Here is a 22,610-nt window from a genome sequence, read left to right as displayed (position 1 = left end):
ACAGCTCTATACAATTCAGATTCTTTTGTGTGCAACTGCATCCAAGTGTTGTGAAATTAATGTTTTATTAATAACCCAAAAAAGAAAAAAGGAAAACCGGTTATAAATATATGTTGATTAAGCTATATTCATCGAAGTTATTAATTTTCTTTTCCATCTGAACACACCTCAGGATCCGTTTGTAGACTCTGAAGCTAAAAAACTAGGTTGCAAACAAACTGTTGTTACCGTAACTTGCAACATTATAAATGACAGGAAATAATACTTACTAACTGAGTCACGACTAGGTCGCTCTCTTTAAGACGTTTTGTGGTACTTCCCAAAATGTACAGACAGATTATCAACCACGCCGTCCCCAGGATAAAACAATACAGATCTCTGTTATCAAATAATTACTGCATTGTAAGAATCGATCTTGAATACAACCACCACAATATGACTATCACTGCTAATTCTCGAAATTCTCGCAATATGATTACCAGTGTCAATTATCTTAATTCTTGTAAGAAAAGAAGGAGAATATCAATCTAGAATATGAGAGAGAGATCAATGAGTAACTGTATTATTTCAATCTGATTTACAATAAGGAGTTGAGTCCTTTATATAGAGATGATACAAGGCATGCAGTTCTAACAACCTACTAAGAAACTCTAACTAAAGTCTAACTGACTAAGTCACTTAAGTAATGTAAGCACAGTAACTGGTGCACTATTAACTAATGCACTTCTAATATATCCCTTGAATCCAAGACTTCTCAGATGATGATGCTTTGATTAATCTACCGAGTTGCAGTCTTGAATTCATAGTTAGTTTCTAAGAGTAACAAATTGAGTATTAGGTAGTGGCTTTGTGAGAATATCAGTAGTTTGAAATTCAGAGGGAATGTGCTTGACAATTAGAGTTTTTTTTGTATTTTATCCATGACAAAATACAAATCCAATTCAATATGCTTGGTGCAGTTGTGCAGAACCGGATTGTGAGACATCACTACTGTGCTTAAGTTGTCACAAAAAATAGTGGGTGTTTGATGAGTGACTTGTAGTTCTTTGAGCAGAGACTCAACCCACATGATTTCTTGAGAAGCCAAGGCTAAGCTTCTATATTCACCTTTAGTGCTTGACCTTGAAATAATATGTTGTTTCTTTGACCACCAAGTGATAACATTAGGACCCAAGTAGAGGCAAGCACCAGAAGTTGACTTTCTATCATCAATATCTGATGACCAATAAACATCACAGAAAGCTACAATTGATAGAGCAGAGAGATTTCCAACAGGTTTGACAGTCAACCCCATGGTCTGAGTCCCTTGAAGATACCTAATGATTCTTTTCACTGCTGTCTAGTGCGAATTTAAAGGTTTGTCTAGGAATTGACATACCTTGTTCACATAGTATGTGATATCTGGTCTGGTGACAGTTGCATATGGAAGAGCACCAACAATAGACCTATAGAAAGTGAGATCTTAAAAGAAATCTGATCCCTGCTTGGTAAATTTGCAATTGTTGGCCATTGGTGTAGGAAGAGACTTAGATGAAGAAAGATTAGCTCTTTCAAGTAGATCTTTGATGTACTTGGTTTGAGATAGGAATAGAGAGCCATTCTTTTTGTGTTTGACTTCAATGCCAAGAAAGTATTCAAGAGGACCTAACTGTTTGAGAGCAAAAGTAGAACTTAGATCCTTGATAAGTTGTTGAGCATGTGAGGAATATGACCCAATGACAATTATGTCATCAACATATACCAAAACATATAGTTTATAGGTCTTAGATGTGTGAATGAAGAGAAAATTGTCACACATGCTGATTTTAAATCCAAATTTGAGTAAAGATCCTTTTAGTCTCTCAAACCATTGCCTTGGAGCTTGCTTTAGTCCATAAATGGCATTGTGGAGCTTGCAAACTAGAGACTTATCCTTGTTTTGAAACCCCAATGGTTGAGTCATGTAAACTTCTTCATCAAGAATACCATTTAAAAAGGCATTATTGATGTCAAGTTGCTCAATCATCCATTGATGAGAAACAACAGGAGTAAGTAGTACCCGAATTGTGTCTGGCTTAACTACTGGAGAAAAGGTTTCATTTAATTGACTCCTTGTTTCTGATGAAATCCTTTTGCCACCAACCTAGCTTTATATTTGTTGACTGTTCCATTTGGGTTTTCTTTAACTCTAAAAACCCATTTGCACCCAATAGCTTTCTTATTAGGTGGTAGAGTCATTAGAGACCATGTTCCCAATTTCATGAGTGTATCGTATTCCACTTGCATTGCCTGTTGCCATATAAGAATGACTAATGCAGCCTTAACACTCACAAGTTCACATTGCACAAGGTGGACTCTGGGATATATAGTTTTGAATATCCCAGATTTTGATCTTGTCTGCATGGGATGACATGTAACTGGAACAAAACTAGTAATCAAGGGTAAATGATTAGTAGAAATAGAATCAAAACTAATAGGTTGAAGAGTAGGATTAGAAGGTAGGGAGAAAGACTAAGAATTTTGAGATGAGACTGAAACAGGTGCTAAGACATTATTAGCAGGAACTGGATGAGAGGTGTTTGTGAAATTTGAGGTTTCTATATGTTGAGAATATTCATTAGGAGTAGTGAATATAGGAGACATATGAAAATCAATGGGAGATGAAATGAAAACATTTTGACCAGTGTTGGATTTATCTTTTCTTTTAAGAGCAAATGGAAAGACATATTCATTAAGGATAACATCTTTTGAAATATAAATCTTTCCATCATATGACATACACTTGTACCCTTTGTGATTAGAAGAATATCCAAGAAAGATACATTATGAGCTTCTAGGAGAAAGCTTGTGCCTATTGTAGGGCCTAAGAAGAGGGAAACATGCACATCCAAAAACTTTGAATAGGTAATAGTCTGGTGGTTGACCAAAGAGAAGTTCATGAGGAAATTTATTGTTAAGAGTAACTGAAGGAAGTCTATTGATTAGAAAAACAACTGTTGTAAAGGCATGATCCTATAGAGTTAAGGGAAGATGAGAACGAGCAAGTAAAGTTAGCCCTTTTTCTAAAATATGCATATGCTTTCTTTCTATAGTGCCTTGTTGGTGGTGTGTACGAGGGCAAGAAATCATATGCACAATTTCATGACTTCTAAGAAACTTAGTAAATGGTCTAAATTCTCCTCCATAGTCACTTTGCACAGCTTTAACAGTGAGTTGAAACTGTGTGTGAACATAACTCAAGAAATACTGAAACAGAGTGTTTCAGATTTCCGTTTAAGTAGAAAAATTCATGTGTGCCTTGTATGGGCATCCACAATAGAGAGGTAATACCTGAATCATGTTTCAGAATGAACAGATGCAGGACCCCATAGGTTAACATAGACTAAACCAAAGGATGATTTATAAATAGTAGAGGAAATTGCAGAATGAAGTCTATTAGATTTACCAATACAACATGATGAACAAAATCAAACACAATTTTATTATTGTGTGAGATTTTACAATTTGCTAGAACATTTTTAACAACTGATTCATGGGGATGACCCAACCTAAGATGCCAAAGGGAAAACATTGAAGTATGTGAGCTAGGCTCATTACACATAGTAGAACTAGATTTATTACACGGTGATGAGTTAAGCTCATTACAAACACTAGAACTAGACCTATGATGACTAGAAGAATTCCAAGCTGTAGAAGCTACAACACAAGAAGACACAGAAGTGGGAAGAACACCTTGGAAAGCATAAAGTCATTCCTTGGTTAGAAATCCTTTGAGTAATATTTCATTAGAACCCTGTGATTTCACATAGCAAACATTAGGATGAACTCAAACTAACAACAATTATCATTTGAAATTTGTGAAACACTTAAAAGGTTCTTGGTGATAAAAGAAACAAGAAGAAGATTATTCAATTTAAAACAAATTGTGAGTTAGAGACAGAGGATAAATAAGAATTTCCAACAGAATGTATAGGGATACCCGTTCCATTACCCATGTAGATTTGATCATGAGAAAACATCTCAGTTGGTTCATGCACCAAATCTGGATAAAAAATCAAGTGATTGATGCCATAGAGTCAAGATACCATGTTACTTTCTTGGTGTCCATCACAGAAGGTTTTGTGTTGTGAGGTGCTGATGCAGTCATTGCATAGTGAGGGAATGTGTGCCTTGTGGAATGATTTGGGCCAGTCCCAAGAAGTGAGGTGTCATGCATCGGATAAAATGACGGCCCATGATTATAAGATTGAGAAGGTCCTGAGTAGAAATCTTTGTTAAAGTCAAGAAGGAAATGGGCTGGATAATGTGAATGAGGCCCAACATGGTTGAGAAAATGAGGTGATTGCTGACGTGGCACATGATAGGAGGGAAGAGACTAGGTGGCACCAAAATTCGGTGGAACATAGTAGCAAGAATTGACTTCATGACCAAATCTATTGCAATATACACAAAACAATGGGGAGAATCGTCCAGAGCCTCTTCCTCCTCTACTCCTACCACCACGACGATTGCCACTTCTTCCTCGATAGCCATTAAAACCTCCATAACCACCAGTGAAACCTGAATTTTGTGATTCAGATCATGGCACAAAATAAGGCGATGAAGTTTGCGATAGAGGCATATTCTATCGTGAGAATGAATTAATCGGTTTTGAAGAAGGAGGTGAAGTGGAGTGAACAACAACATTAGCTGAGAGAGCATCTGATAGAACTTTACCTTTATTCTTCTCAAGACGAGACTCGAAGGTAAGCAGAAATGGTTCAAGATTGTGAACAGAAGGAAGATCCAATTGACTTTCTAAAGAAGTGATAACTAGATGATATTCCTCATTAAGGCCATCAAGAATGTAATCAATATGTTCCGCAGTTGAAATTGACGTACCTATGTAGATTAGAACATCCACAAGTCCATTGACTGTTGTGAAATATTCAGAAATTGAACTCGAACCCTGTGAAATGGAATAAAGTTGAGAACGTAATTTTCGGCTTCGTGCTTTCGTTTGAGAATTGCAATAGGAATCAAGTTCCTCCTAGAGTTGCCATGAGTGTCTACATCCAACCACATGTGGTTGAAGTGCTTCAGGAAGAGAGAGTTTAGAATCCACGAAAACATAATTTGATCAAGTTCTTCCCATCCAAGATACACTAGATTGACACGATTGATCAATCTATCATCCTCCGTGAGAAATCGATGAGGAATTTTTGTGCCTAAGACGACTCTATTTGCTCTGTTAGAAGTTAGGGTTGCGAGCATGAAATGGCGCTACACCAGATAGTTCTTCTCCATTAGTTTTATGAAGGAAGAGGAAGAACAAGAGGAGAAGAAACTGCATGTAGCAGCAAAGTAGCTGAGGGAGAAAGCGGTGGTGAAGAGTGGAAGGTTCCAGCGTTGGTTTGTGTGGCAGCCATGGCGTGATACCATGTACGAAAAGAAGGAGAAGATGAATCTAGAATATGAGAGAGAGAGATCAATGAGAGTAAAATGAGTAACTGTATTATTTCAATCTGATTTACAATAAGGAGCTGAGTCCTTTATATAGAGATGATACAAGGCATGCAATTCTAACAATCTAATAAGAAACTCTAACTAAAGTCAAACTAAGTGAGTCACTTAAGTAATGTAAGCACAATAAATAGTGCACAATTAACTAATGCACTTCTAATAATTCTCATAATATGGCTACTTGTGCCAATTCATTTCCTATTATACTGACTACTAGTGTTAGTTCTTGAAATGACCTTAATTTGGCTACCTGTGCCAATTCTTTTCCCACTATATTGACTACCAGTGTCACTTCTCGAAATGTCCACAATTTAGCTACATATGCCAATTCTTTTCCCTCAATACTAACTACCATAATCAGTTCTCGAAATGCTCACAATATAGCTACATGTGCCAATTCTTTCCCTTCAATATTAACTACTAGTGTCAGTTCTCAAATTCCCACAATTTGGCTGTTTGTGTCAATTCTCAGTACCGCGGAAAGAAATGGGGAAAAATTTGCCGGAAATGCATCGAAAGAAAATATGAGGGCGAAAGAAAAAGTTGAACGAAAATGCATTCAACTTAGGCCGAGTTATAATGAGGAGATAATGCCTCTATTTATAACATGTGATTTTTCCCAAGTTCCTCAATTTTCCAATGTGGGATTTGGGAGTTGTTTTTTTTCCAGAACTCTTCTATGTGGGACTTAAGAGTTTTTTAGATTTTACACCCAAAACTCGACTATATGTGCTTGGGTGACCGACCATGAGGGTCGGTAACTCGATTCTTGTTTGGATTGGCGAAGTTCCTCCAACATATTGGCCTGTTGTTGGGTTATCTTTTCTTACCTTTCTATAATGTGGAGAAGTTGTTGGATGGTTAATGGTGGTTGTTATGGGGTAGTGTGGTAGCTTCATCTAGCTTGATGTGAAGGTTATATTTGTGATTGGGAGTTAATGGAAGATGTGTGGTGGTTGGAAGACATGTTTGCCGGTGCTGGTTCTATCTGGCTAGTGGGGCTTGCTTGGTTTTGGATGGTCACCATGGTGTAAGTAAGCCACAGGCAGCGTCAATGTTATTTTGTGGATGGGCGGTTTGGTCAGACAAGAGGTCCAGGTAAGACTTCTTCAAATATTCGGGCAAAAGTTCTTCTGGAATCTAGACAGAGGTTGACTTGGACCCACCGATGGAGGTACGTGAAAAACTTCTCTGACAATCAAATTAGTAAGATAGGAGAGGTAATGCTTGGGAGCAATAAATAAAAGGCAAAAAATAAGTAGAGAGTAACAATTACAAGTGATAACTTCTAACTTATGAGAGAATAATAATATTTCCTGTTGGGGAGATCCCTAATTAAGTGGTTGAGGTGGATGACATAGGTCTGGAGGATACTGTTGGCATGTTTGACCATTCTGGCCTATCGGAGGCTGCTTTTCCATGTCATACGGGTTTGATAGGGCCGTACTCTGTACATAGTTGACTTATAGCATTTGGCAAGTTTGGTAGCCATATTGTAGTTTGTCTTTATCGTGTTGCAAGGGTAGGTGAGTTTGCAGGTGACGTGTTAGTGCATCATTAGTGGCATGTCAGGCGGAAATGGTCCCGAAGCTGACCTATCGGGCCCGGTTAATGGGCATGTGAAATCCCCTAACTGGCGTGTTTGAATCTTGATTGGTTAGAAAAGAGGACTACCCGGGTAGATGGGATACCGGATGACCGGGATGGAACTGGTGAGTTTCAAAAGTATAGGTTCCAATACAGTCACAATGATTCATTCCCAAAGCAAATATGTATGTTTTGTAAATTTCTTGCCACTTACTTGCATACAATTGAAGACAATAAGACATTATATATTTTTGTATCTCTTTACATCGTGAATGAGTTGGAGAATTGGAAGTCCATCATTTAATTTACTTTATAATATACTGTTCTTTTACATGGAATCATGGATGCTTCAATGAACTAAGAGCGACTAAGAAATCTGAAAACATGGGAAGAGATGTTAAAGATATCATCTTGTTCATACAAATTATTGCAGATATCATCCTGTTTATTCATACTGTTGCAGATATCATCCTAGCGCATCTTTTGGATCCACTGTTGGCTTTGTGTTATATTGCAGATATCATCCTAACATATCTTTTTTTTTTTGTATAAATAAGTCATCATTAACTTCTTCTTTAATCATGAATGAGGTATAACATAGGAAATTCAAGATCAAGGTTTTAAATACTATTTTCAGAAATTTCGAAAACCTTGAAGTTTTAGACATTTGCAGTCGATGCAGCCACATTACACTTGTGATACAGTTCCGATAACTCCTAAAACTATCGGAATTTTTGTAACGACCAGGGACCCATATTTAAGATGTTTCTTAAGACAGCCTAATTATAGAAGTTGGAATGTTACCTTCTAGACTATGGTTTGGTCCAATGCATCACATCCAGCATATGAAGCATGGATACCCTCATATGCTAGTCCCCCTTACAAATTGGTACATGACATGTATCTGATGCATACCCTCAACTTTTTTTCACCATATATTCTGAAGAGAAACCCCCAATCTAACACATGTGAACTCTTCCTTCTAAAACTGCAGGAAAAACTGTGAATTACACATTTCCTTAGTTACACCCTTGCAACATTCTATGCTCAGTGAGTTATTTTTTAATAATTGATTACTATTCCATATATAAATGCATGCTTAGATGTAGCCAGGTTGAACAATGTATATCTGCAAGCTCATTTAATTAATGCTTTTGGTTACAAATTCATATCATGTAGTAGCACATCTCTGTCACTCATCAGCTTTCACACAAAGTTTATCTCCTCTAATTACATGGCAAATGTTATTCACTAGTAACTTTGGCCTACAAGTTGTTTCTCTAAAGCAACTTTATATCATATCCTGATGATGATAGTTATCTAATATGTGGTTCTCTTTTTCTTTGGTACATGTACATGGTAGTAATATGTTACCTTGTTAATTATTAGTATGTTAGGAGTATACTTAATAAATATATTTAGTATGCTCCTTATACTTATATTATTATCATTAACTATTAATTATAAGTAATTCATAATATATTTAAAATATTTTATTTTAATTTTATTGATCTGATTAAGTGATGTTGATCAGTAGCGTTTTTATAGCTCCCTCCACAACTGGTTTTACTATTGTTTCTTTTAAACTTAAATCAACTGTTGTTTCACCATAGGAAAACCAATTATAAGATTCTTGTGTGATGTAACTAATTTCATGTAAGTAGGTGCGGATCATCAATTACTCTTATTTAATGACAAGCATATGATTGACAGAGAATTTCAAGTAGGTGACTTGGAGTACTTGAAACTACATTCCCACAAGCAGCATTATGTAGCTCCAAGGGCAATTGATAAGTAACTCTTAAATTTTTCTGGTTCATTTATATTACATAGTTGAATTGGAGCGGTAACTTATAAGTTGCAATTATCTCCTACCTCTAAGGTTCCCAATGTATTTTATGTATTTGAGTTGAAGAAATATATTGGCACAGCAAAGGTATCATCTTCCTTGTTATGAATACCATTTTTGCCCGACCTATAAAAAACTCAACATATTTTTCAAAATAATTATTTCCTAAATAAAATTAGTTTTTTATTTTTAGGATTTAAATAATTAGAATGAGATTTCCTAAATAATACCCATTTGTTAATAAAAAAGATAAATAAATAAATTTCAAATTTATTAGGCATAGAATAGGTTCCTTTAAAAAAACAAAGAAGAAAATAATTAAATTAAAATGACACTAAAAACTTATACTTATTTTATAAAAAACAAAAAAAGGATAAAAATATTTTTTATTTCGAATTTATATTATAAAATAAATAAAACATAGTTAAAAATATTTTTTATAATTAAATTCGAATTTATAAAATAAATAAAATAAGTGACAAAATCTAAATATCTCTTTTAAATTCTAAATAAAAATAAAATTTTTTTATTTTTATTTTCTCAGAAATATAATTTAAAAAAAGTTAAAACATATCCAGAGATAATTATTTCTTATTTTTTCGGAATTTGTAAAATATTGTAATTAAAACATATATAATTAGGTTTAATTGGTTGTTTTCAAAAAATAAAAATAAAAACACCAAGTCAAATCTGACTTAGTGGGGAAGTTAGGATCCCACAAAATATGGGATTATGGGTTACCAAATTAAAAGGGTTGTTAGCATTTTTTTAGGATGAGAATAGGTTAAAATAATTTTATAAATAACATGAGTTTTAGGGTATTAGGCTTCTTCCTTATTTTTGCTAAAAAAAACACTCTCAAAAAAACTTCGCCAAAAAAAAGAGAAGAACAACACTGCCCAAAAAAAGAAAGAGAGAGATTTGCCAAAATCCTACTGCGTGATCTAGTGTGCACAAGAGCATGATAAGCCATGTGCAACCGTTCTCAACACTGTTGGATCAATCATCATCACTTCGTTGACCCTTGACCAACTACCACAACCATTCTAGGCTTGACACTCAAACGGTTGAATCACATACACTAGATCCAGGCACCCCATTCCAGCATGTGATCAGGTGTAGCAAGGTGCATCACATACAACATGCACCCACAGATTCAACGTGTCTGTTTGCGACACGCAGGGTACACACCATCCTTTCCTGGACGCGACCGTAGCGAATCCCAGACCTTCAACCAAATGTTCTAGTGTGTACGAGCACACTATAGGCGTGATACAACTGTCCGCTTCATCTAGTCAATGAGTGACACGTGGCACTATTCCTATATCAGCTTTTTCCATTCAATCTTCAGGCGACACGTCAAGGGCTCATTGTGCTCCCTGTCGAACTGGAATAAGACTCATTCAGGTATAATTTTTTTTCTTTTTCTTATTCTAAATGCATTTTTATTACCTTTAAATGTGATATTAATAATGTTCTATCAAAAATAATTTATTATTTTGAGTATGACAGTAAGCTAAATCTAAATAATATTTTTTATTTAAATAAATACTAGTTTTCTAAATATTTTTTATTTGTTTATAATTAACTATAATAAAAAGGATAATAGTACCTTAATAAAGTTAATAATCAATTAAGCTTTTTTTATTTCTATTATTTTATTAACAAGTTGAACATATATTTTTATTTCTGTAATTCAATAAAAATAAAAAATTATATTTTTTAAAAAGAGAAAACAAAATATCTAAAATAAAAAAATGTCTTTAACACTACCAAATTATATAAAAATTTATAACTTTTTTGGGATTAATCAAAGGGTGGAGGCAGGTCGTGTTTACACTTCTTGTCCTCATATCATCTTTGAATGTTCACGTTACGACGCTTCTTTTCACTCGATTAATTCCTAAATTTATAATAAAAAATCAAAAAAATTGTATTATTTCCTAAATTAATAACAAAAGAAAAAAAGATATATTTTCAAACCTTTTTAAAATGGGATGCGGCACGGACATTAGTTTCTGTTGATTCACCATTTTTAAGGAGTTAATTATTTTTACCAACAAACTATTTTAAAATTAGAACTATGTAAGTCTTGATTTCCTAAAATATTTAGGGATACTAGGAACAAGTAAGTTTGCCAGACTTAAAAATAAAAAATAAATTTTGTTTCTATACAATTTAATTTTAAATAAATTAAGGTTATTTAAATCATACAATTGTCAAAGGTACCGTTTAATTACAGGCGAACGATGTGCTATTACATTCCTAGTAATCGACTCCCGAACCTGAATATCACAATTCAAAAGCCCAATGTGATTGAACTTAAAATATTTTTCTACATATTTAACAGCTGGCGACTTTGCTGAGAACATTTTTTTATAGAGAGTCAGACCAAGTTGTAGCCAATTATATGATTTAAATACCTTTTTTCTTTGTGTATTATTATTAAATATAAAAAACAATAGTAATGAAATATTTTTTTTACAAGTTTTATTTATCGCTTCAATTTTAATATTATTGTATATGCTCACCATTTTTTTTGCAGCTTTGGGGTGGAGGTTTATGTTTTAAGAAAAGTGTCGCTTCCTCACACACTTACGTACACTTAAGTTACACGCACATACGCCCTATACCCGTGTTGTTAGAGATTAACATTGAGATAAGAGGGACATGTACTTTACTGGTGTTAGACTTGTCTCCTGGTATTAGCATAATGGACCACCCAAATTGTCTTGGTATCGTGAGTTAGACGCTCGAGGGGCTTGACTCCTCATGTTTCTAACCTAGGATATTGGGACTCCTTTCTTTCGAGATTGTGGGAAATTTGGTGACCTAGAAGTCTAGAGCCTTTACCCAATCCACTTTAATGAGACCTAGTAAAGTGCCATAAGGTTGTGACTTTTAGTCTATTGAAAACCCTACAAGTATACTATGTGTAGGACACTAGAAGCAAATTATGTCCACCCCATTCTACATCTATACATGCATAAAATGGGATTTAACATTCTAAATAATTACAAAATCCATCATTTTTGCTATTGCACTCTAATTGCATACCCACAAAAGGGTTCCATACCCTAGGGTAGTTTTTTTCTTTCCACAAAAAAGATAACATGAATTTTGTAGAACTTTGGGATTACGCCCTAAAATATAATCCTCACTCCCAATGATGGGCCCCAAGCCCGAGGGTAAGTTTTGTCCACTTTCTGAAAAAACTTAGTCTAAGCATTGTCAATATAATAAATATATATCCTAACATGATATTTAGTTTATATTATAATGGTCTACATTATCCCACAAGACATTGTCAACCACCCTAAAAAAGGGATTTACACTACTTAATATCATAAGTTAATTATTACATATATCATTGCATTAATCATATCATAAATTTTTATAATGAATTAATAATTACATATATCATTGCATTAATCATAAATCATTGAATATTCGTTCACCATTTTGGTTATATAAACAATTTTAATCTTATTTAATAAACAATCACCTTTTCAGCTAAAGGTTTTTCTGTATAACAAGACATGAAGGCTATTTCAGCTAAAGGTTCTAACAACGCTCTCTCAGCAAAAAATAAAGTGAAATTCGAATTGCAGACTTTTGAGGTAGGCCATTTGGTGGAGCTCCTCGCCAAAGTCCCTAAAGATATTATGAGTCAGTTTGCAAAGGAGTATGGTAAATTGGCAGATCTCCTTCTCGTTCCTATTGATGATGGTGCTTTAGATGCTATGGGGGCCATGGCAAAATATTGGAATACATGCCTGTGGATTTTTGAGTTTCCAAATGTAGATGCTTCTCCAACAATTGAAGAGTATGACATTCTTCTGGATATCCCACTAGAGAGTCGACTTAAGGTATATCTGTTCACTGACACACAAAATGTTACTGAAGGTCTCGTTGAAGAATTGATAGGCGTTCGTCCAACTGCATCTCAAATCATTAAGCAAGGGCCTTGTCATGGATCGAAGTGGAGTTTTGTGAAAAAGCATCTTGATCAAGTGGTGGAGAAAGAAGATTGGAATTCGTTTAAACTAGCATTTGCATTAGCAATCTATGGCAGACTCCTCTTCCCTTTTGTTAGTGATATGGTCGACCAATGTGCAATCGACGTCATGGTAAAGTTAAAAAAGTTCGGAGTCAACCCAATTCCTGTCGTTCTAGATGACACTCTTCTCACCCTCTAGAGAAGCCTCGAAAAGGGTATCCCTAAAATCAGATTTGTGCACAAGAAAGGAGAATACAAGCTGAGGCGCAGTGAGATGAGGAAAGGAGAAGTCATCCCGCTAATGTCTCCACCCCATGAACCAGCTGGTCTATCAGAAAATGAGTTGTTAAAGAGTCAGCTCAAAATATCTGATGCAAAACTAGAGGAAGGCAAATGCAAAATTGAGAAGTGTGAGCTAACCATTGAGAAGCTTAATAAGGCCATGTTGGCATTGAGAAAGAAAGAAGCTAGTCTGAAAAGGGATTATGTTTAGATGTGTTCTCAATCTGACAAATACCGTCCGGTCAAGTCTGTACAGGAAAAAGATGTCCAACTAGCTGACTTCAATTCACAGATGAAGGCTCGAAATCACATTATCAATGCTGCACAAGCCGATAAAAGAGATCTATAGGCAAAGTGTGAACAATTGCAAGAAACCCTCCATGAAAGTCAACAAAATGAGAATGATGCATGTAGGGATGCCAACGGGCATGGGCGGGCACGGGTAGTAGCTACCCGCTATTCGTTTCAAAATAGGAGAGCATTACCCATACTCGCTCGTACCCGTACAGGTACCCATGTGCGGGTATTCACGGGTATTTCTGGGTACCCGCGGGTACAACCGGTACCTCAGGTTTCAAATGAGATGAAAATTAATTATTTTTGTACCTTTTGATTGAATATTTGGCAAAAATGCTAAATTTATTGGTGTTTTCTATTTGTGTGATTTTTTTTTCTTATTTCCTTAACAAAAAGTATATATTTTCTTTGTAAAACATGTGTGTTTCTACACATGTAATAATATTTGTAGGGTGTTTCATCACCAAACTCAATAAAATATGTAAACAAAGTAAAAGGAAAAAATATACATAGTGTAATGAATGTTAGAATAATGTACTTTTTATTTTAATTAAATATAATATATTAATCATATAAATAACGGGTACCCGCGGGCACGGGTACCATAATACCCGTACCCATTCGTATGTACTATGCGTATTTTTAAAAACCCATTTATAATATCTGTGGGTACCCATTTGTGACCCGTACCCGTGCCCGTATGGGTTTTACCTGTGGGTACCTACGGGTACAGGTTTTTTTGCCATCCCTAGAGGCATGGGCACAATTAAAAGATTATCAGTTTACACTTGATGAGACAGTGAAGAAGGAAAACCAGCTTAAGGCAATCTTGGAAGATACACAGAAAATTCACCATGACACTTGATGAGACAGTGAAGAAGGAAGACCAGCTCAAGGCAATCTTGGAAGATACACAGAAAATTCACCATGAATCCATAACAGCTGCAAGTCATAGAGAAGATCATCTTTGGAGGCAACTCTGGGACCTCCAGAGATCATATGATGAAGTGACAGCCAAATAGGAGGCATGGTCAGAAAATTGGGAAAAAGTACTCCAAGAAAGCCAAGAAGAAAATATCAATGGGAAAATAGATGCAGAAATATGGTTGATGGCCTTGGGGACTTTGCCGATGATTGGCTGAGGACATTCTTTGATGCCAAGAGGGAACTATAGATGTATCCAGAGACAAAGCTGCTCCCAGCTATGAAAACATTCTACGAGTTCTGCAAGGAAGTACCCACAGACTTAAGAAGATGGAGGGTCTTAGCAAATAGGAAATTTTAAGTACAAGACATAGACAAATATAGTCTTGTAATATCTATTTTCTTTTCATGAATAAAATAATACATTATTTCTACCAAGATTCTTGTTGCTACCAAGCTTCTTATTGTTATCAAATATCTTATTCATTGTCGTACAAATATTCAGAGGTCGTCTTTTTGAAATGAACCACAACATCAACAAAAAAAGAAAAAAAAAATCATATTAGAGAGATAATAACAACTTGTATTTAGATGGGATCTAGGTCCGAAACTTTGCATGTTCTCTTAGAACACCATCAACTACATAAGGCCTTGTAGAGTACACTCTCAAGTTACCAAGTGTAGAGCAAGATGTTTAATGTTAGTAACCTACATTAAAAGAATGAAGGTAGATGCAACGATAATGCAAAACTTAAAGTTGCCATCAACGCAGGAAAAGCCAACGGGGGTATGCCTCATGGTCACCAACTGCGAGTCGAAACGTCTTGCGATACCGATCCTCCAAATGAAAATGATTTTTTTTTAAAAAAAACTCATTACATGCATCATTCTTTTCTTCATTTAAATAATAAAACATTATTTCATCAGGTATCATATAAACATTGCTCCCAAATATTTGTATCACATGCAGTCCAAGCTGATGGCAGACCAAGAATCCAATAGTGTTGATAACAGGTCCATGCTTGCCGAAATCAAAGAGCAAATGAATAAGATGATGAAAATCATCCAGGATATGCAAAAGGCTCGAAGCTCAGAAGAAGATACCACTACTTCAGGTGCCAAACAATCACAATTCGCATAAAAGGCGGGTCCGAAGACAGTTACTGGGGCCAACCATTGTAAGGGTGTTGTTGTAAGGTATGAAGACACAACTGATGGTCAAGAGGAACAACAATCAACCAAGGAAGACGACGACGAGCAAGACGAAGATCCTACTCACGATCTTTCTCCTAAAGGCAAGTCCACAAGCCACCAGGCTGAAACTAAGATAAACAAGGGTACCCCAGACGACTCCTCAAGCTAAGAGAAGGCATAACTAGAGCTTATAAAAGAGAGACTAAGGGTCATTGAGGGCGCAAACTTTCCTGATGTAAAAAATGCATTTGAGATGTGCCTGGTACCAGATGTAATGTTTCCACCAAAATTTAAAACTCCTGAGTTCGAGAAGTATGACAGTACTTCCTGCCCAAAAAGTCATCTGCATATGTATGTGTGAACACCCAATTTTATCCTACATTTACTTTTTCTCTTTGGTGCAAAATTCAATAAAAAATAAAAACATCATTTCATGATTTGCAAGAACGTTCGGATAAATAATATATAAATTAATTATGTAAAACATCAATATTGTTGTGGTTATGTTAGAAAATGTAATAAAAGTATTGGTTAATAATTCACAAGTTAACCGGCGGCTCTATAATTCTTACGCCTTCAATGAATACTATCAAAAGAATCTTGTTCCAAATAGCTGTAACTTTAAGTGAAAGTTTATTCAATATCTAATTTGCATGAAGTTTAGTAATGGATTCACATAATGATCTTAGTGTTCACAACACTTTATGTTATGTAAATGCACCCAAACGAGAAGGAAGAACACATATCCATCATAACCACTCATCCACTACTAAATAGGAAACCAGATACATGCTACAAACCCATTTGATCCTACGTACCTAATATGGTAGGGATAAAATCCTCACTACCCTTAAGTAAAAAGGAAAAGAAAGTTGTAAAAGAATTACCCCTGATTAAATTAATGAGCAACCGTGACAAAAGGCTAAATGAGAAATCTAAATCTGAGTCTGATTCCTCTACTAGTGATATACATATACAATCGTCATAGGCCATTAACAAATCCCATAAAATTATCACTAGAAGATTAAGCTTGAATAATGTCAGGTTCTTAGGGAAAATGCCCACTTTCAAATCAAGGAATGATTCAGTTTTGCATAGGGCTACATGCCCTTCACAATCTCATCTATATCCTTTCCCGATCAATCAAGTGGTTCATCTCCTAAGACACCTACTTAGGTTTAGCCTGCAAAAAAAGAAAAAGTGTGTAATTCAGTTAGGATAGTGTAACATATAATAAGGAGAGTAGCAAACCGAGTATGTTCAAGCTTCAGTATTAACAAAGGATATTCACCTGCTAGCCAAAACTGAAGTTCCAGCTCTACCCGTTTCAAGTACATTCACCAATCTAGATCCTGTAGAGTGGAGTTGCGAAGCAGTATGATGTAAGGTGAAGCAAAGTACGGCTACCTAGGCCTTTTCTCCAAGTAAAAGAAATGCCAAAGACCCAGTAGAAATTCCATCACTGGTGTCTAACTCAGGGAGATAAAATTGTGGTGACTCTTTTAAAGTTGCCTTCTCAAAAGAAAATCAGCCATGAATCATAATCAGAATAGTGGCACATGATATGGTGCTGACATAAATCATTGTTGGTTAGTTTTCTACTCAGTTACACTATTCCAAGGAAGCAATGAAACAAACCAATAAATACCCATTTTTCGGTTATGAATCAGCAAATGAGGAATGTAACAAACCAGAATAGGAAGCCAGGAGATGCAGGGAGGAAACCAGAAATAGACAAATCAAAAGCCAATCATTGTCAGTTACAGAATTCAATAGGATAAATGTAAAGGCCAGGTGAACTAATGCATATTTCTGTTACAGTGTTCAGAGTCATTTAGGCAGCTTTAATGCGGTAATCAGAGTGCAGTAATCAGCACCAATAAGCAATTATGGAGCAGTTTCAGACTTAGAAATGAAAAGAGGCTCCTATAGAGCCTTAACCAGCTATAAAAGGGCCGTATATCACATACAAAAGAAGGGGGGATACACCACGATACAGAAATCAAAGAGAGAGGGAATTCCAGAAAAAAAGAAAAGAGGGTAGGCATTCCAACACGCATGTTATATATACACACACAGTGAAAAATAGAGAGAAAAAAGACAGAGTGAAAGGACATCTAGAGTTTGTGGATCTTACCCAAACACACAGAGAATAGAAAGTATCTAGGGACAAGTATTCAACACGCAAAAGGGATAAAAGAACAAAGCATAATCAAGCAGTAGGTATAACTCAAATTCAACAATTCCAATGTCTCAGAAGCAAAAATAGGAATCCAGCTGTGAAGGTAATGCATCTATTACTGGTTTAAACAAATTATTTTCTAAGAAAAGGCTATGTTTTGCGATGTATGGAATTGGAGATTCATGTTCTAAATATATATGCTTACATTAACTCCCTGTTGTTTAATCGGTTGTTCAGAAATGTATATATATGTGCTAAGTTGAAACGCGAGTTAATCTCAAAAAAGATTTTTTGTTACTCATGAAATACAAGCAAAAGGACGTTTTACTTATTGTACATCTGTAATAGCTAAACAGACATATACATTCAGTAAGAGCCTTATATGTACGTTGTTAAAATTAAAAGCAATAACTAAGGATGCTCATCTTTATCATCATGATGTGTCGGTAACACGAATCTGAGGCTTAATTAAAGAATTATCTAACAAACGGAATCAAGCTTACGGGAGAGCATACCCCTAATTTCCTAGTAACTCCAATAAAGGAATCATTTTCCAGTTGTTAAGAAACCGGTAACCCCAACCCTTTCGGAAGTAATTAGTTGAAGACGGTAACTAAATCCATACCTCATTTTGGGTGATCATCGTGAGAAAGGAAACCCCGAGTCGGAAAGCCACCGTGAACCACCACACCATACCGCCTTCATTCTCCCTCAATTCACCTATTCAATAAAACCAATCAAGTAAAACCGAAAAGTGGAGAAGGAGGTGAGTTTACCTTCATCGGAACGAAAAGGGGAAGGGAGGTTCTAACCGCGAATAAACCCCTTACCCGAAAACCATCACGACCCTAATAGCAAGCCATCACCATCATGCCATCCTACCGTCGTCTCGCCATCACCGTAAAGGCACCTCTGTAGTCGTCGATTAGAAGGAAGGGAAGAAAAGGAGGGTTAAGGATATCTCCCGAAACGAACGCGGAGTAATAAGGAGTAACCATGCACCCTTTGGCTAAAATTGGTTCCATCCGAGAGTGACTCCCTTTGCTAAGAGCTAGGAGGACGAACGGGAACATTGAAGAAGATGGTGTAGTATCAGGGACGTGGGATGTGAGTTCCAGCAAGGAATTAGGGATTCAAATCCCTTTTCCCTTTGAACTCACGTGTATCTTGCCTCTTTCTTTTCTTTGTTAACCTTTTAGCTATTTACTTAGTTATTATATTTCTATATATTTACTTATCTTTCTATAGTATATATTGCTTAAATGTTTGTTTTGATAATTAAAATGAGGTAGTTATACTTTCTATGGTAAATGGTAAACAATAATAATGCTTTATTTTACACTATAAATTATATTAATATTTGTTCTAGCAAATATCTAATAAAAATCATTCATCATATGATAAAAGATAATAATTACCAATAATAACAATAATTAGAATATTTTACTATGACAAAAAAGATTATTAATAGAGTCACATGAAAATTTTTATAAATGTTTTTTATATAATTTTGGGAGTTAATCAAAGATGGAGAGAAGGTTGCTCCGAAGGTCTCTTTCTTCTCAAATCATCTTCGAAAGGTCACGCTACGCCGCTTCTTTTCAATCGATTAAATCTCAAAATCGATTAAATTAAAATAACAAAAATTAACCAAACTAACCAACCAATTTTAAAGAGAGAACTACGTATGCCTTGATTCCCTTAAAAGGGATACGTAGGACCAGGGTCAATCTTGTCAGGCATAATAATAAAAAACTATTTTTCTTCTTCATAATTGATTAATTAATCATAAAATTTAATAATAATAATAAAATCATATATTTTAATGAAGGGTGCCGCTTAAGGCGGGCGGGTAGGATGTTAATACTTTCCCTACCTTGTAACCGACTCCCGAACCTGGATATCAAAAATGCAAAAGAGCTTAAAAGATTTTTCTACATTTTTAACTATAAAATGTAGTGGCGACTCTAAACAAACGTGTAGCCGAAAATCGGGGCGCGACAGTATGCTAGGAAGATGACAACTCATCACGGAAATGACAAACTGTTGATTCACTGCTTCCAAGACAGTCTGATAAGGGCAACTATGGGCTGATACATCCGCTTGGAGAAGGCTCAGATTAAAACCTTCGTTGATTTATCCAATGCCTTCATGAAGCAGTATAAGTACAACGAGGATGCTACTCCTGACAGGGCCCAACTTCAGAGCATGACCAAGAAATCAGAAGAGAGCTTTAAGGAGTATACTCAACGGTGGGGGGCTTTGGCGTCACAAGTCGTACCTAGATTGGAGGAAGAAGAACAATTGTCTATCTTCGTGGATATGTTGAAGGAACCTTATTATGACTGCTTGGTGGGAAGTGTTGCTTCGAGCTTCAATGCACTTATTAAAGTGGGGGAGAAAATAGAAGGGCGCATAAGAAGTGGGAAGCTAGTAGGAGATCAATCCAAATCAGGCACGGGCAAGAAGTCCAACTTTATGAAGAAGAAGGAGGGAGAAGCACTTGCAGTGTTCATGGAGCCGAAGGGATACATAGCCCAAAGCTCCAAATACTAGACGTCATATAATGCCACACAACCTAGCTACACAACCAACAATAATAACAATCAGACCCACCAAAACTATAACCAAACACAATCCTACCAACCCCGCCAAAACTAGAGCCAAACACAAGCCTATCAAAATCAAACCCAAAATCGCAACCCCGAAAGAAGAGGCCCACATTTTGACCAGATATCAATACCTTATGCTGAGCTATACTTTCATCTTCTGAGGGAGAAAATGATTAGCCCTATAATAGGAACAGTACCTGAATCACCCGGAGCCTGGTTTAACCCAAATGTTACTTGCGAGTACCACTCTGGAGTCATTGGCCATTCCATTGAACATTGTCGAGCTCTAAAGCATAAGGTGCAAAGCCTGATCAATGCAAAACAATTACATTTCAAGCCCATTGTGCCATATGTAGATAGGAATCCATTACCTAATCATGGTAATCGGGGTGTGAATGCTGTAGAGGAGGCTCATGGTAGCACAACATTTGTTTGGGAGGCGGATGATGTTAAAACATTCATGAGGGTAATTTTTCAGGAGATGTGCAAACGTGGAATAGTGGAAAGGTTGGTGGAAGATGAAGACTCAGCTAGTTGTGAGTTGCATGGCGAAGTGAGTCACTGCAACGCCCCATAAATCATTTCATAATTACTATATTTAATCTCTTGGAAAAATGGGTAAAATTGTTTTTTCTTTTATGTAACATATAACTTATAAATATTTTTTTTCCATTTTACATATTCCCTTTCAAGACATCACATTTTCAAACCTTTGTGGAAATAATTTCTTAATACTTAAAATGTAATTGAACGAAACATAATTCTTTTCTGAATATTTCTTTTTAATCAATTCTTGAATTTGTAATATGTACATCATGGTTTAAAAAATACAAGGCAGAGTTTATTCTACGCCTCTAACAAAGACTAAAATTACAAATAAAAATAAAATAATGCCGTAGTCGTTGGCATTACAAAAGTACCCTACACAGGTTCCCTAGACCGGTGGTGCACTGGAAATCTCACTCTAGTCTTCCTTGATCTCCGAGTCTGAAGAGATCTCTATAACCTCTACCAAATCTTCTACAAATTAACTCTACACAGTCATCGTCCTTGTCCTCGACCACCTCATCTGCTTCCCAATCTATCGAAGGGTCTAGGGTGTACCCCCTAGGCCTCGATGAAGTAGCCATTCCTGTTCCTTCCGTCCCTCTTGGCGTTGAGTGAGTAGACGAGAATCTCGGTTGGGGCCAGGTCCAGACAACCTCCGATCTGCCTCGTGCCTCAGCTGGTGCGGATAGACTGGCAGGTACGGACCTTCGCTCTGGTAGGATGAATGATGCTTCTCGAACTGCATAATATGTTAGGAGATGCAACACAGAGCCATCACATACGAGATCCCATTCGAGGTCGCAGGGACCAGTGTAGGTGTATCTGTTTCCTGAAATGCTCCATGCCCCCTCATGGGACATGGTAAAGTGGTAGCCCCTGATCATCGCTGATCTGTTCATCTAAACATGGATGTATACGAGTATACCAGAAATAAAGCGAGGAAGTAAAACATCTAATGAAAAAATTATCATTAACGTCATGAAATTACACAGAATATCACACCAACACAAAGAACAAGTACAAATATATCATATGATCATACACGCATGTATTAATGATGAATGAAGTATAAAACTTATGATTTTAGAATCAATATCGATAAATACCATGTATGCATGCTATGCATATGTCCACAATCCTTACACCATTATCCTCCTAATAACTATTCGGAAATAACCGAGAGTACAAGTCCTATAGCAAGCCGATTGGATAACACCAAAACTTATTCCTCGTAAGGATATATATATATATGAGCGATCTGTTCCAACGGAACTATCCATTTCAGGACGGTGTCGTATCAAACACTTTCTGGGCATCCCTTTCATCGATCTTGATTGCAAAGAGGGGTTGTTAGAGATCGTCTACTTTGCGCTGTGAGAAGTGTCCGATCCAACAGAAAACCTCATCCAGGAATACACGGGACTCGTCTCACCTACACTCTTTCTCAAGACTTTGCCGACGAATCATCGCCATCACCGTCCCTCTCAACATCTCGGGGCTCGTTCGTCTGCCATAAATTTCCTCTCCACTACTTCATTATTCACAATGAATATGCACACTAACCAAAGTTAGCAAATTAAATCTTTTAATCCATCTTTTATAACGATTTGCCCATCCTAAGACATTTCCCATCCGGAATGCTTCTAGTGAGAC

General features: G+C 36.1%; 1 long non-coding RNA gene across 1 annotated transcript; it reads right to left on the bottom strand.

Moving 5' to 3' along the window:
* LOC109342376 lies at positions 16,236 to 18,975 on the bottom strand. The gene is made up of 4 exons (XR_002107054.1): positions 18,627 to 18,975; positions 18,422 to 18,516; positions 16,906 to 17,126; positions 16,236 to 16,797 (listed from the first exon to the last, which is right to left on the bottom strand). It is a non-coding gene; the product is annotated as an uncharacterized LOC109342376 (long non-coding RNA).

Source organism: Lupinus angustifolius, chromosome LG01 (assembly GCF_001865875.1).
Source record: "Lupinus angustifolius cultivar Tanjil chromosome LG01, LupAngTanjil_v1.0, whole genome shotgun sequence".
NCBI classification, from domain to species: domain Eukaryota; kingdom Viridiplantae; phylum Streptophyta; class Magnoliopsida; order Fabales; family Fabaceae; genus Lupinus; species Lupinus angustifolius.
The sequence above is the reverse complement of the archived record's forward strand: the minus strand, read 5'-3'. Positions and strand labels throughout refer to the sequence as shown.